The sequence below is a fragment of the Entelurus aequoreus genome, linkage group LG28 (genome assembly GCF_033978785.1).
Source record: "Entelurus aequoreus isolate RoL-2023_Sb linkage group LG28, RoL_Eaeq_v1.1, whole genome shotgun sequence".
Taxonomy (NCBI): domain Eukaryota; kingdom Metazoa; phylum Chordata; class Actinopteri; order Syngnathiformes; family Syngnathidae; genus Entelurus; species Entelurus aequoreus.
The window spans coordinates 7,781,093-7,795,383 of record NC_084758.1 but is presented as its reverse complement, the minus strand read 5'-3'; the positions used below and the strand labels follow the sequence as shown (position 1 = coordinate 7,795,383).

The 14,291-nt window shown below is 35.0% G+C and overlaps 1 long non-coding RNA gene across 1 annotated transcript in view; it reads left to right on the top strand.

Annotated features, from left to right (window-relative positions):
* Positions 1-5,597, top strand: part of LOC133645129 (uncharacterized) — a 50,614-nt gene extending 45,017 nt beyond the window's left edge. The window contains exons 5-6 of the long non-coding RNA XR_009824911.1: positions 5,287-5,417; positions 5,491-5,597. This is a non-coding gene — a long non-coding RNA (uncharacterized LOC133645129). The remainder of the gene's footprint in view (positions 1-5,286; positions 5,418-5,490) is intronic.
* The last annotated feature ends 8,694 nt before the right edge of the window (positions 5,598-14,291 follow it).

Below are 14,291 nucleotides of genomic sequence, written 5' to 3'. Positions count from 1 at the left end.
AGTGGTCCCCAACCTTTTTGTAGCTGGGGACCGGTCAACGCCACCGGGGGGGTGTTCTCATAAAGAAATACAATCATGTGTGGTTACGGACTGTATCCACCTATAATGATATATAATGTATATATTGTGTTTTTTATGTTGATTTAATAAATTTATTTTTGTATTTTTTATTTTTTTAAATTTTTTTAAATTTCTTGCGCGGCCCAGTACCAATCGGTCCGCGGACCACTGGTCTAAGACAGAAAAAGATGCTAGTTGCGGCATCTTTTTTTAACCCTTCGTGAGGATTGACTGATTCTTCATCTAAACGAACTTATGTGAGAATGGAAACATTACACACGGTGGCAGAGGGGTTAGTGCGTCTGCCTCACCATACGAAGGTCCTGAGTGGTCATGAGTTCAATCCCGGCCTCGGGATCTTTCTGTGTGGAGTTTGCATGTCCTCCCCGTGACTGCGTGGGTTCCCTCCGGGTACTCCGGCTTCCTCCCACCTCCAAAGACATGCACCTGGGGATAGGCTGATTGGCAACACTAAATTGGCCCTAGTGTGTGAATGTTGTCTGTCTATCTGTGTTGGCCCTGCGATGAGGTGGCGACTTGTCCAGGGTGTACCCCGCCTTCTGCCCGATTGTAGCTGAGATAGGCTCCAGCGCCCCCCGCGACCCCGAAGGGAATAATCGGTAGAAAATGGATGGATGGATGGAAACATTACACTGTTTTATTATGGTTAATTGTGTTTGTATGTTTAGCACCTAGCAATGATGCTAATGCTACAGAGTCACGACAAAGCTACACAACTAGAACTCATTGTTCATCCTCTTTGTGTTCGGGCTCAAAAATACAACTTTCTGCATCACAATGTGTCCTAAAGTGATCATTGTTGGGTGTCACAAAGTCTGCCTGATCAGCATTGTTGTTGATGGGGAAGGGATCTGTGGTTCCCTCCTCTAGGTCACGAATCACGTGACTGGCTCATTAACTCTCAAAATGGCTCAGGAATCTCCCTGAAATGAATACTATTTTGATCACATCTATTTATTTGCAAACTTTACAAGTCTTTAATGACATAAATCAGATATTGATGTTAATAACTTCATTATAGATACAACTTGTTTTTACACTTTAAAGTCAACATTACAACTTTTTCTTGTTACATTTCACCTCCGTGCTCTGTTATTCCACTTTTCTTTCCTTAGTTTTATTAATATTATTTGTGGACGTCCGCAAATTGCCCCCAGGCCACATTTTGGACACCCCTAGTGTACTGCATCCTGGGGTCCTTCTCGGCGCGAACACACTTATGCACTCCGGGAACACGAGTAAGTGGAGAAGTGCGTGGACCTTTGAGTGCACACTAAGCACACTTGAAGTGGGTCACATGTGCAGAAGGGGAGGGACTAACTGGAAACAAGACGTAGCCTCAAGGGGGCGTGGCCAGGAGGCGTATTTTTAACATGTAGGCCGCTGAGCCCATTCAGTCACATGACGCGGCGGTGATTTAGCGGCGTGAGGATGCTGCTCTACTTCATCAGGGTTCATTTGGAAAACTGCTGAGTCGGCGTGTTCCCGCGGCCGGCCTACTTTTACCCTTTTTTCCGCCGCCTCAGCAGGCTGACGCCACAGTGACCGCCGACGTGTTTATGCCTCGTCGCTATGACGACACCACGGCCTGCTGTCACCCTTGCAACCTGTCGTTGAAATCCCGGTGAAATCCCCCCCCCCCCCCCCCCCCCGAGACGCCTCGCTCGAGTGTTTCCACGATGGCGAAGGAGCGGCGAATCCCTCGCCGTCACGACCGCTAACAAGGCCGACGCAGTTTTGTTGCGTTTTGTTAGCGTTCTCCGGTGTTTTGTGTTAGTTCCTGTCCCGTGCTTTTATTTTGGCGGCTTTTCCGGTTTTGTTGGTGTTTTCCCCTGGCTGCTTCACTTTTGTACCGGGGCATTCCCCCTCACCTGTTTTCTGTTTGCAATCAAGACTATTATCCATTATTTAAATGTGTTTTAACTATTAAATGAACCTAAAATATGACTTATTTTATCCTAAAATATGACTTATTTTATCCTAAAATATGACTTATTTTGTCCTAAAATATGACTTATTTTATCCTAAAATATGACTTATTTTGTCCTAAAATATGACTTATTTTATCCTAAAATATGACTTATTTTATCCTAAAATATGACTTATTTTAACCTTGTGGTAAATATTGGACACAACGTGTTGTCAATCTTATGAGATGTGACACTAATGTTCATTTTTTAAATGTTTTTATTTTATTTTTTATAAATGGCTGTGATGATCGGTTAGTTCCTGTCCCGTGCTTTTATTTTGGCGGCTTTTCCGGTTTTGTTGGTGTTTTCCCATCTATTATTTAAATCTGTTTTAACTATTAAATGAACCTAAAATATGACTTATTTTATCGTAAAATATGACTTATTTTATCCTAAAATATGACTTATTTTGTCCTAAAATATGACTTATTGTATCCTCAAATATGACTTATTTTATCCTAAAATATGACTTATTTTATCCTAAAATATTACTTATTTTAACCTTGTGGTAAATATTGGACACAACGTGTTGTCAATCTTATGAGATGTGACACTAATGTTCATTTTTTAAATGTTTTTATTTTATTTTTTATAAATGGCTGTGATGATCGGTTAGTTCCGGTCCCGTGCTTTTATTTTGGCGGCTTTTCCGGTTTTGTTGGTGTTTTCCCATCTATTATTTAAATCGGTTTTAACTATTAAATGAACCTAAAATATGACTTATTTTATCGTAAAATATGACTTATTTTATCCTTGTGGTAAATATTGGACACAACGTGTTGTCAATCTTATGAGATGTGACACTATTGTTCATTTTTAAAATGTTTTTATTTTTAATTTTTTTTTATTTTATGGCTGTGATGATCGGTTAGTTCCTGTCCTGTGCTTTTATTTTGGCGGCTTTTCCGGTTTTGTTGGTGTTTTCCCATCTATTATTTAAATCTGTTTTAACTATTAAATGAACTTAAAATATGACTTATTTTAACCTTGTGGTAAATATTGGACACAATGTGTTGTCAATCTTATGAGATGTGACACTATTGTTCATTTTTTAAATGTTTTTATTTTATTTTTTATATAAATGGATAGTTCCTGGTGGCTTTTTGGGTTTTGTTGCTGTTTTCCCTTGGCTGCTTCACTTTTGTCCCGGAGCATTTCCCCTCACCTGTTTTCTGTTTGCAATCAAGATTATTATCCATTATTTAAATGTGTTTTAACTATTAAATTAACCTAAAATATGACTTATTTTATCCTAAAATATGACTTATTTTATTCTAAAATATGACATATTTTATCCTATAATATGACTTATTTTAACCTTGTGGTAAATATTGGACACAATGTGTCAATCTTATGAGATGTGACACTAATATTCATTTTTTAAATGTTTTTATTTTATTTTTTTATAAATGGCTGTGATGATCGGTTAGTTCCTGTCCCGTGCTTTTATTTTGGCGGCTTTTCCGGTTTTGTTGGTGTTTTCCCATCTATTGTTTAAATCTGTTTTAACTATTAAATGAACCTAAAATATGAGTTATTTTATCGTAAAATATGAGTTATTTTATCGTAAAATATGACTTATTTTATCCTTGTGGTAAATATTGGACACAACGCGTTGTCAATCTTAAGAGATGTGACACTATTGTCCATTTTTAAAATGTTTTTATTTTTTTATTTTTTTAATGAAATGGCTGTGATGATCGGTTAGTTCCTGTCCTGTGCTTTTATTTTGGCGGCTTTTCCGGTTTTGTTGCTGTTTTCCCCTGGCTGCTTCACTTTTGTCCCGGATGCATTTCCCCTCACCTGTTTTCTGTTTGCAATCAAGACTATTATCCATTAATTAAATGTGTTTTAACTATTAAATGAACCTAAAAAATATAGAATTTATCCTAAAATATGACTTATTTTATCCTAAAATATGACTTATTTTAACATTGTGGTAAATATTGGACACAATGTGTTGTCAATCTTATGAGATATGACACTATTGTTCATTTTTTAAATGTTTTTATTTTTTATTTTTTATAAATGGCTGTGATGATCGGTTAGTTCCTGTCCTGTGCTTTTATTTTGGCGGCTTTTCCGGTTTTGTTGGTGTTTTCCGCTGGCTGCTTCACTTTTGTCCCTCACCTGTTTTCTGTTTGCAATCAAGTCTATTATCCATTATTTAAATGTGTTTTTAAATATTAAATGAACCTAAAATATGACTTATTTTAACCTTGTGGTAAATATTGGACACAATGTGTTGTCAATCTTATCAGATGTGACACTATTGTTCATTTTTTTAATGTTTTTATTTTATTTTGTATACATGGCTGTGATGATCGGTTAGTTCCTGTCCTGTGCTTTTATTTGATATATTTTTATTTCAAATATGCAAAAAAAAAATAAAAATATATATATATATAAAGAAATAAAATAAATATATATATATATATATATATATATATATATATATATATATATATATATATATATATATATATATATATATATATATATATATATATATATATATATATATATATATATATATATATATATATATATATATATATATATATATATATATATATATATAGGCCTTAGACATAGACTTCCTTTTAATTGTCATTCAAATTTGAACTTTACAGTACAGTTAAGAACAAAATTTCGTTGCATTAGCTCATGGTAGTGCAGGATAAAAAAGCAATAAGGTGCATATATAAATAACATATATAAATAAATAAATAGGTTACTGTACAGATAAATGTATTGCACTTTTTCATATGCATCCACGCTTGTGTATGTATATCTATATATATATATATATATATAGCCATATATATATATATATATATATATATATATATATATATATATATATATATATATATATATATATATATATATATATATATCAAATCAAATCAAATGTTATACATTTTTGTCTTATTTAAGTGTATAACATTTGATATGATTTGATATATTTTTATTTCAAATATGCAAAAAAAATACAAATAAATATATATATATGTCTATATATCAAATCAAATCAAATGTTATACATTTTTTGTCCTATTTAAGTGTATAACATTTGATTTGATTTGATATATATATATATATATTTTTGATTTTGATGGATTTTGATCCATTATTATTTTTGATCAATGACAGTTTTAAAGACAAATGATGTTGAAGTCAGCATTTAACTTGTTTTCTCTTTTATTCCACTTGTGTATGTTTTTTTTAATAGTAAAAAAAAAAAAAGGCCCCCGGGCCGCACTTTGGATACCACTCTTCTGAAGAACGTCGGAGTTCTACAGGCTGGCGATGAAAACCAGAAGTCAGAAGTCCACAGCAAGAAAACAAAGAAGTAAACAAAAGGTGTGTTGAAGTCAAGAACCTGCTCCGTGGTTGGAGGGCCACACTCTCACAAAGCAGCTCTTTGTCCCCTCAGAGGAAGTGATGTTGGAGGAGAGAAGAAGACCTCCTCACCTTCTGCCCACAGAAGAAAGAGGCCTTTCATCACCTGCCGTGTAATTAGCCCGCCCTGCGATCCCTTCCTTTTGTGGGATCATTCCGTCAGGATAAACCTCCTTTGTGCCTCCTCGCGCCTTTTTATTTCCTTTTAACAAGTTTTTTTTTCTTCTCTCTCCCGGCCGCCTGGGAGGAGAGCAGATAACCCAGAGGGAGTTAGTGGCTCCTCTTTATCTCCAGCACACAATTAGCTGCTCTATCGCTCATCGCCAGGACGCCATTTTTCTTCTTCTCCCTTCGCCTTTTACAAGTCGCCGCCTTTTGTGGCCTCACAAGAAGCGGCGCCGAGGATGAAGTGCCAGAAGATAAGTGCGAGCACGCGGGACACAGAAAGAACCTCCACAAGTGCGAGCGGGGGGACCGAGATAACGCAAAGAGCACACAAAGACTCACAAACTCCTCAAAGCAGCGGCTGGAACACACAAAGGTACTTTCCATGATTTCCAGCGTCAACATTTTTTTCTGTTCTACGACACGGGTCGTCATCAAGGTCAAGCTGAGCTGGAACCTACCCCAGCGGACCTTGTGTACCCCGGACCAGTCCCAGGACTCATGGAAATACGAATACATAAAATACATAGAAACATTCATAGTAATACATATATATATATATATATATATATATATATATATATATATATATATATATATATATATATATATATATATATATATATATATATATATATATATATATATATATACATACAAATACATGAACAATATATATATTCATAGTATACATAAACATAGAAATACACATACATACAATTTATATTTATAGTATACATAAACATAAAAATACAAATACATAGACATGTATATATATATTCATAGTATACATAAACAGAAATACACATACATAAAATACATAGAAATATATATTCATAATATATATAACCATAGAAATATATAGACATAAAATAATACACATGAATATAAAAACAAACACATATAGAGAAATATATATATATATATATATATATATATATATATATATATATATATATATATATATATATATATATATATATATATATATATATATATATATATATATATATACATAAACATATACATACAATTGTATATAAATACATAGCAAACATAAATTACATAGAAATACATTTGCATAGTAATACATAAACATAGAATCACATATTAATAAAAATACATGGAAATACATATACATATACATAGTAATATATAAACATAGAAATACATATACATAGTAATATGTAAACATAGAAACACATATACATAGTAATACATTAAAATGGAAATATACAAACATGTACATAAACATACATATAAATAAACATACATCAAGAGAAATAAATATATATAGAATATATAAACATATGAATATATAGAAATACGTTAACATAGTAAACAACATAAAATACATCAAACTACAAAAATACATGTATGTAAAAATACATACAAAATACATAGAAATACACATACAAAAATACATATACATAAAAATACATAGAAATACATATATATAGAAATACACATACAAAAAGAGAAATATATATATATATATATATATATATATATATATATATATATATATATATATATATATATATATATATATATATACATACACAAGCATATACATACAATTATATATAAATACATAGCAAACATAAACATATAAATACATACACATAAACTACATAGAAATACATTTGCATAGTAATACATAAACATAGAATCACATATTAATAAAAATTCATAGAAATACATATACATAGTAATATATAAACATAGAAATATATATACATAGTAATACATTAAAATGGAAATATACAAACACGTACAGACACATACATATAAATAAACATACATCAAGAGAAATAAGTATATATATATATATATATATATATATATATATATATATATATATATATAAAATATATAAACATACAAATATATAGAAATACGTTAACATAGTAAACAACATAAAAATACATCAAACTACAAAAATACATATTTTTAAAATACATACAAGATATATAGAAATACACATACAAAAATACATATACACAAAAATACATAGAAATACATATATATAGAAATACACATACAAAAAGAGAAATATATATATATATATATATAAGCATATACATACAATTATGTATAAATACATAGCAAACATAAACATATAAATACATACACATAAACTACATAGAAATACATTTGCATAGTAATACATAAACATAGAATCACATATTAATAAAAATTCATAGAAATACATATACATAGTAATATATAAACATAGAAATATATATACATAGTAATACATTAAAATGGAAATATACAAACACGTACAGACACATACATATAAATAAACATACATCAAGAGAAATAAGTATATATATATATATATATATATATATATATATATATATATATATATATATATATATAAAATATATAAACATACGAATATATAGAAATACGTTAACATAGTAAACAACATAAAAATATATCAAACTACAAAAATACATATTTTTAAAATACATACAAGATATATAGAAATACACATACAAAAATACATATACACAAAAATACATAGAAATACATATATATAGAAATACACATACAAAAAGAGAAATATATATATATATATATATATATATATATATATATATATATATATATATATATAAGCATATACATATATATATATATATATATATATATATAAGCATATACATACAATTATGTATAAATACATAGCAAACATAAACATATAAATACATACACATAAACTACATAGACATACATTTACATAGTAATACATAAACGTAGAATCACATATTAATAAAAAATACATAGAAATACATATACATAGTAATATATAAACATAGAAATACATATACATAGTAATACATCAAAATGGAAATATACAATCACGTACATACATATAAATAAACATACATCAAGAGAAATAAGTATATATATATATATATATATATATATATATATATATAAAATATATAAACATACGAATATATAGAAATACGTTAACATAGTAAACAACATAAAAATACATCAAACTACAAAAATACATATTTGTAAAAATACATACAAAATATATAGAAATACACATACAAAAATACATACATCAAGAGAAATATATAAATATATATATATATATAAAATATATCCATCCAAATACGTTAATATATATGATAGGAAGAGGAGGCTTTGGGCTAACAGCTTCCCGCCCAGCTTGGAGTAAGGCCACAGCAGCAGAACGGAGGAAGATGGTGGTGGAGGAAGGAGGAGGCTGCAAGACGGGCCAAGGCAGACAGGGTCAGTGGACAAGATGGGACAGCGTGGAGAGGAGGAAGATGGTGGTGGAGGAAGGAGGAGGCTGCAAGACGGGCCAAGGCAGTCTCTCTGGGCAAACAGGGTCAGTGGACAAGATGGGACAGCGTGGAGAGGAGGAAGATGGTGGTGGAGGAAGGAGGAGGCTGCAAGACGGGCCAAGGCAGACAGGGTCAGTGGACAAGATGGGACAGCGTGGAGAGGAGGAAGATGGTGGTGGAGGAAGGAGGAGGCTGCAAGACGGGCCAAGGCAGTCTCTCTGGGCAAACAGGGTCAGTGGACAAGATGGGACAGCGTGGAGAGGAGGAAGATGGTGGTGGAGGAAGGAGGAGGCTGCAAGACGAGCCAAGGCAGTCTCTCTGGGCAAACAGGGTCAGTGGACAAGATGGGACAGCGTGGAGAGGAGGAAGATGGTGGTGGAGGAAGGAGGAGGCTGCAAGACGAGCCAAGGCAGTCTCTCTGGGCAAACAGGGTCAGTGGACAAGATGGGACAGCGTGGAGAGGAGGAAGATGGTGGTGGAGGAAGGAGGAGGCTGCAAGACGGGCCAAGGCAGACAGGGTCAGTGGACAAGATGGGACAGCGTGGAGAGGAGGAAGATGGTGGTGGAGGAAGGAGGAGGCTGCAAGACGGGCCAAGGCAGTCTCTCTGGGCAAACAGGGTCAGTGGACAAGATGGGACAGCGTGGAGAGGAGGAAGATGGTGGTGGAGGAAGGAGGAGGCTGCAAGACGGGCCAAGGCAGACAGGGTCAGTGGACAAGATGGGGCAGCGTGGAGAGGAGGAAGATGGTGGTGGAGGAAGGAGGAGGCTGCAAGACGGGCCAAGGCAGTCTCTCTGGGCAAACAGGGTCAGTGGACAAGATGGGACAGCGTGGAGAGGAGGAAGATGGTGGTGGAGGAAGGAGGAGGCTGCAAGACGGGCCAAGGCAGACAGGGTCAGTGGACAAGATGGGACAGCGTGGAGAGGAGGAAGATGGTGGTGGAGGAAGGAGGAGGCTGCAAGACGGGCCAAGGCAGTCTCTCTGGGCAAACAGGGTCAGTGGACAAGATGGGACAGCGTGGAGAGGAGGAAGATGGTGGTGGAGGAAGGAGGAGGCTGCAAGACGGGCCAAGGCAGACAGGGTCAGTGGACAAGATGGGACAGCGTGGAGAGGAGGAAGATGGTGGTGGAGGAAGGAGGAGGCTGCAAGACGGGCCAAGGCAGTCTCTCTGGGCAAACAGGGTCAGTGGACAAGATGGGACAGCGTGGAGAGGAGGAAGATGGTGGTGGAGGAAGGAGGAGGCTGCAAGACGGGCCAAGGCAGACAGGGTCAGTGGACAAGATGGGACAGCGTGGAGAGGAGGAAGATGGTGGTGGAGGAAGGAGGAGGCTGCAAGACGGGCCAAGGCAGTCTCTCTGGGCAAACAGGGTCAGTGGACAAGATGGGACAGCGTGGAGAGGAGGAAGATGGTGGTGGAGGAAGGAGGAGGCTGCAAGACGAGCCAAGGCAGTCTCTCTGGGCAAACAGGGTCAGTGGACAAGATGGGACAGCGTGGAGAGGAGGAAGATGGTGGTGGAGGAAGGAGGAGGCTGCAAGACGAGCCAAGGCAGTCTCTCTGGGCAAACAGGGTCAGTGGACAAGATGGGACAGCGTGGAGAGGAGGAAGATGGTGGTGGAGGAAGGAGGAGGCTGCAAGACGGGCCAAGGCAGACAGGGTCAGTGGACAAGATGGGACAGCGTGGAGAGGAGGAAGATGGTGGTGGAGGAAGGAGGAGGCTGCAAGACGGGCCAAGGCAGTCTCTCTGGGCAAACAGGGTCAGTGGACAAGATGGGACAGCGTGGAGAGGAGGAAGATGGTGGTGGAGGAAGGAGGAGGCTGCAAGACGGGCCAAGGCAGTCTCTCTGGGCAAACAGGGTCAGTGGACAAGATGGGACAGCGTGGAGAGGAGGAAAATGGTGGTGGAGGAAGGAGGAGGCTGCAAGACGGGCCAAGGCAGTCTCTCTGGGCAAACAGGGTCAGTGGACAAGATGGGACAGCGTGGAGAGGAGGAAGATGGTGGTGGAGGAAGGAGGAGGCTGCAAGACGGGCCAAGGCAGTCTCTCTGGGCAAACAGGGTCAGTGGACAAGATGGGACAGCGTGGAGAGGAGGAAGATGGTGGTGGAGGAAGGAGGAGGCTGCAAGACGGGCCAAGGCAGTCTCTCTGGGCAAACAGGGTCAGTGGACAAGATGGGACAGCGTGGAGAGGAGGAAGATGGTGGTGGAGGAAGGAGGAGGCTGCAAGATGAGCCAAGGCAGTCTCTCTGGGCAAACAGGGTCAGTGGACAAGATGGGACAGCGTGGAGAGGAGGAAGATCAGCTGCAAGGACATGTGGGCCATGGAAACCAGGCAGTTGAGCTTTCTAATCAGAGCTACACACGACATCCTTCCAACACCACTTCATCTTCACCAGTGGTTCGGCGACGACCCGGTGTTGTGCCCTCGGTTCCATGCCAACATTCTCACAGGGTGCACAACCAGTCTCACCCAAGGACGTTCCATGTGGCGTCACAATCAAGTCCTAAAGACCCTTGCGTCCACCCTGGAGGACAAACAAGTTACCATCAACTCCCTACCGCCACCAGCAGCCAACCACCAGCAGGCCAGTACCTTTGTCCGCGAAGGGTGGGCTGCAGAGGCTTCGTGGCCAGATCTACCATCAAATTGCTTGTAGACCTGGGAGTCCGAGGCCAACACCTGCGTATAGCCATCAAAGCTGCAGCCAGCGGCTGTTGATGAGGAGGAAAGACCCCTGTTGGGCCCCCAAGTAGCAAGCCAGGAGGTATGCGGTGAGCTCAGGCTAGACTCAGGGACAAGCATGCATAGTCAGTCCCACCACAAGTCTGCTGCTCAACACCAAGCAACTCATGACCAAGCAAGCCCTGGGCGGGTCACCCTGTGGCCGGCCACCCCTGGAGAGGGTGTCTAGTGAGAAGGCCACAACGCCCAGTGACCCAGGGGCCCAGTGACCCAGGGGCCCAGTGACCCAGGGGCCCAGTGACCCAGGGGCCCGGTGACCCGCTACTGATGGTGCGTCCAAGTTGCAAAGCACCCTCCCACCATTCCAGCAGTCATCACCAAACACTCTCAGGTATGTGCCAGCACAAAGGAATTTACAACGTATCCTGTGTTTTGTAAACTAATAGTAATAATAATCAAAATAATCAAAACAATAATATTATTGTTTTGATTATTTTAATTATTATTAAAGAAATGATACAACATCTACTACTACTAATACAAATAATCATAACAATAATCTATATATATATATATATATATATATATATATATATATTACAACTACTACTATTACTACTTATAATAATTGATCAATATAATAATAACCAAAGTCTTCATAGCAGCTACACACTGCTACACACTGCTTCACAAGGCAACACACTGGGACACAATGCTACACAATGCGACACAATGCTACACAATGCGACACAATGTGACACAATCCGACACAATGTGACACAATGCGACACAATGCTACACACTGCTACACACTTCAACCTGTCTGAGGAGATCAATGAGGAGGTAATGGTTACCATTGCTATCATTACCAGGCAATGGTGTATTTATATATAAAGGTGTATTTACATAAAATTTAATTAAAAAGGTGTATTTATATATAAAGGTGTATTTACATATAATTTAATTAAAAAGGTGTATTTATATATAAAGGTGTACTTATATAAAAAGGTGTATTTATATATAAAGGTGTCATTATATATAAAGGTGTATTTATATATAAAAGTGTATTTACATAAAAAGGTGTATTTAATTCAAAAGGTGTATTTATATATAAAGGTGTCGTTATATATAAAGGTGTATTTATATATAAAGGTGTATTTACATAACATTTTATTAAAAAGGTGTATTTATATATAAAGGTGTACTTATATAAAAAGTTGTATTTATATATAAAGGTGTATTTACAAAAAAAGGTGTATTTAATTAAAAAGGTGTATTTATATATAAAGGTGTCGTTATATATAAAGGTGTATTTATATATAAAGGTGTATTTACATAAAATTTAATTAAAAAGGTGTATTTATATATAAAGGTGTCATTATATATAGAGGTGTATTTATATATAAAGGTGTATTTACAAAAAAGGTGTATTTAATTAAAAAGGTGTATTTATATATAAAGGTGTACTTATATAAAAAGGTGTATTTATATATAAAGGTGTCATTATATATAAAGGTGTATTTATATATAAAGGTGTATTTACAAAAAAAGGTGTATTTAATTAAAAAGGTGTATTTATATATAAAGGTGTCGTTATATATAAAGGTGTATTTATATATATAGGTGTATTTACATAAAATTTAATTAAAAAGGTGTATTTATATATAAAGGTGTACTTATATAAAAAGGTGTATTTATATATAAAGGTGTATTTACAAAAAAAGGTGTATTTAATTAAAAAGGTGTATTTATATATAAAGGTGTCGTTATATATAAAGGTGTATTTATATATAAAGGTGTATTTACATAAAATTTAATTAAAAAGGTGTATTTATATATAAAGGTGTCATTATATATAGAGGTGTATTTATATATAAAGGTGTATTTACAAAAAAAGGTGTATTTAATTAAAAAGGTGTATTTATATATAAAGGTGTCGTTATATATAAAGGTGTATTTATATATAAAGGTGTATTTACATAAAAATGTGTATTTAATTAAGAAGGTGTATTTATATATAAAGGTGTATTTATATAAAAAGGTGTATTTATATATAAAGGTGTCGTTATATATAAAGGTGTTTTTATATATGAAGGTGTATTTATATATAAAGGGGTATTTATATATAAAGGTGTATTTCTATAAAAAGGTGTATTTAATTAAAAAGGTGTATTTATATAAAAAGGGGTATTTATATATAAAGGTGTTTTTATATATAACGGTGTATTTATATATAAAGGTGTATTTATATAAAAAGCTGTATTTAATTAAAAATGTCCATTTATATAAAAAGGGGTACTTATATATAAAAAGGGTATTTATATATAAAGGTATATTTATATAAAAAGGTGTATTTATATATAAAGGAGTTTTTCTATAAAGGGTGTATTTATATATAAAGGTGTATTTATATATAAAGATGTATTTATATATAAAGGTGTATTTACATAAAAAGGTGTATTTATATATAAAGGTGTATTTATATATAAAGGTGTATTTACATAAAAAGGTTTATTTATATATAAAGGTGTATTTATATATAAGGTGTATTTATATATAAAGGTGTATTTATATATAAAGGTTTATTAATATATAAAGGTGTATATATATATATATATATATATATATATATATATATATATATATATATATATTATA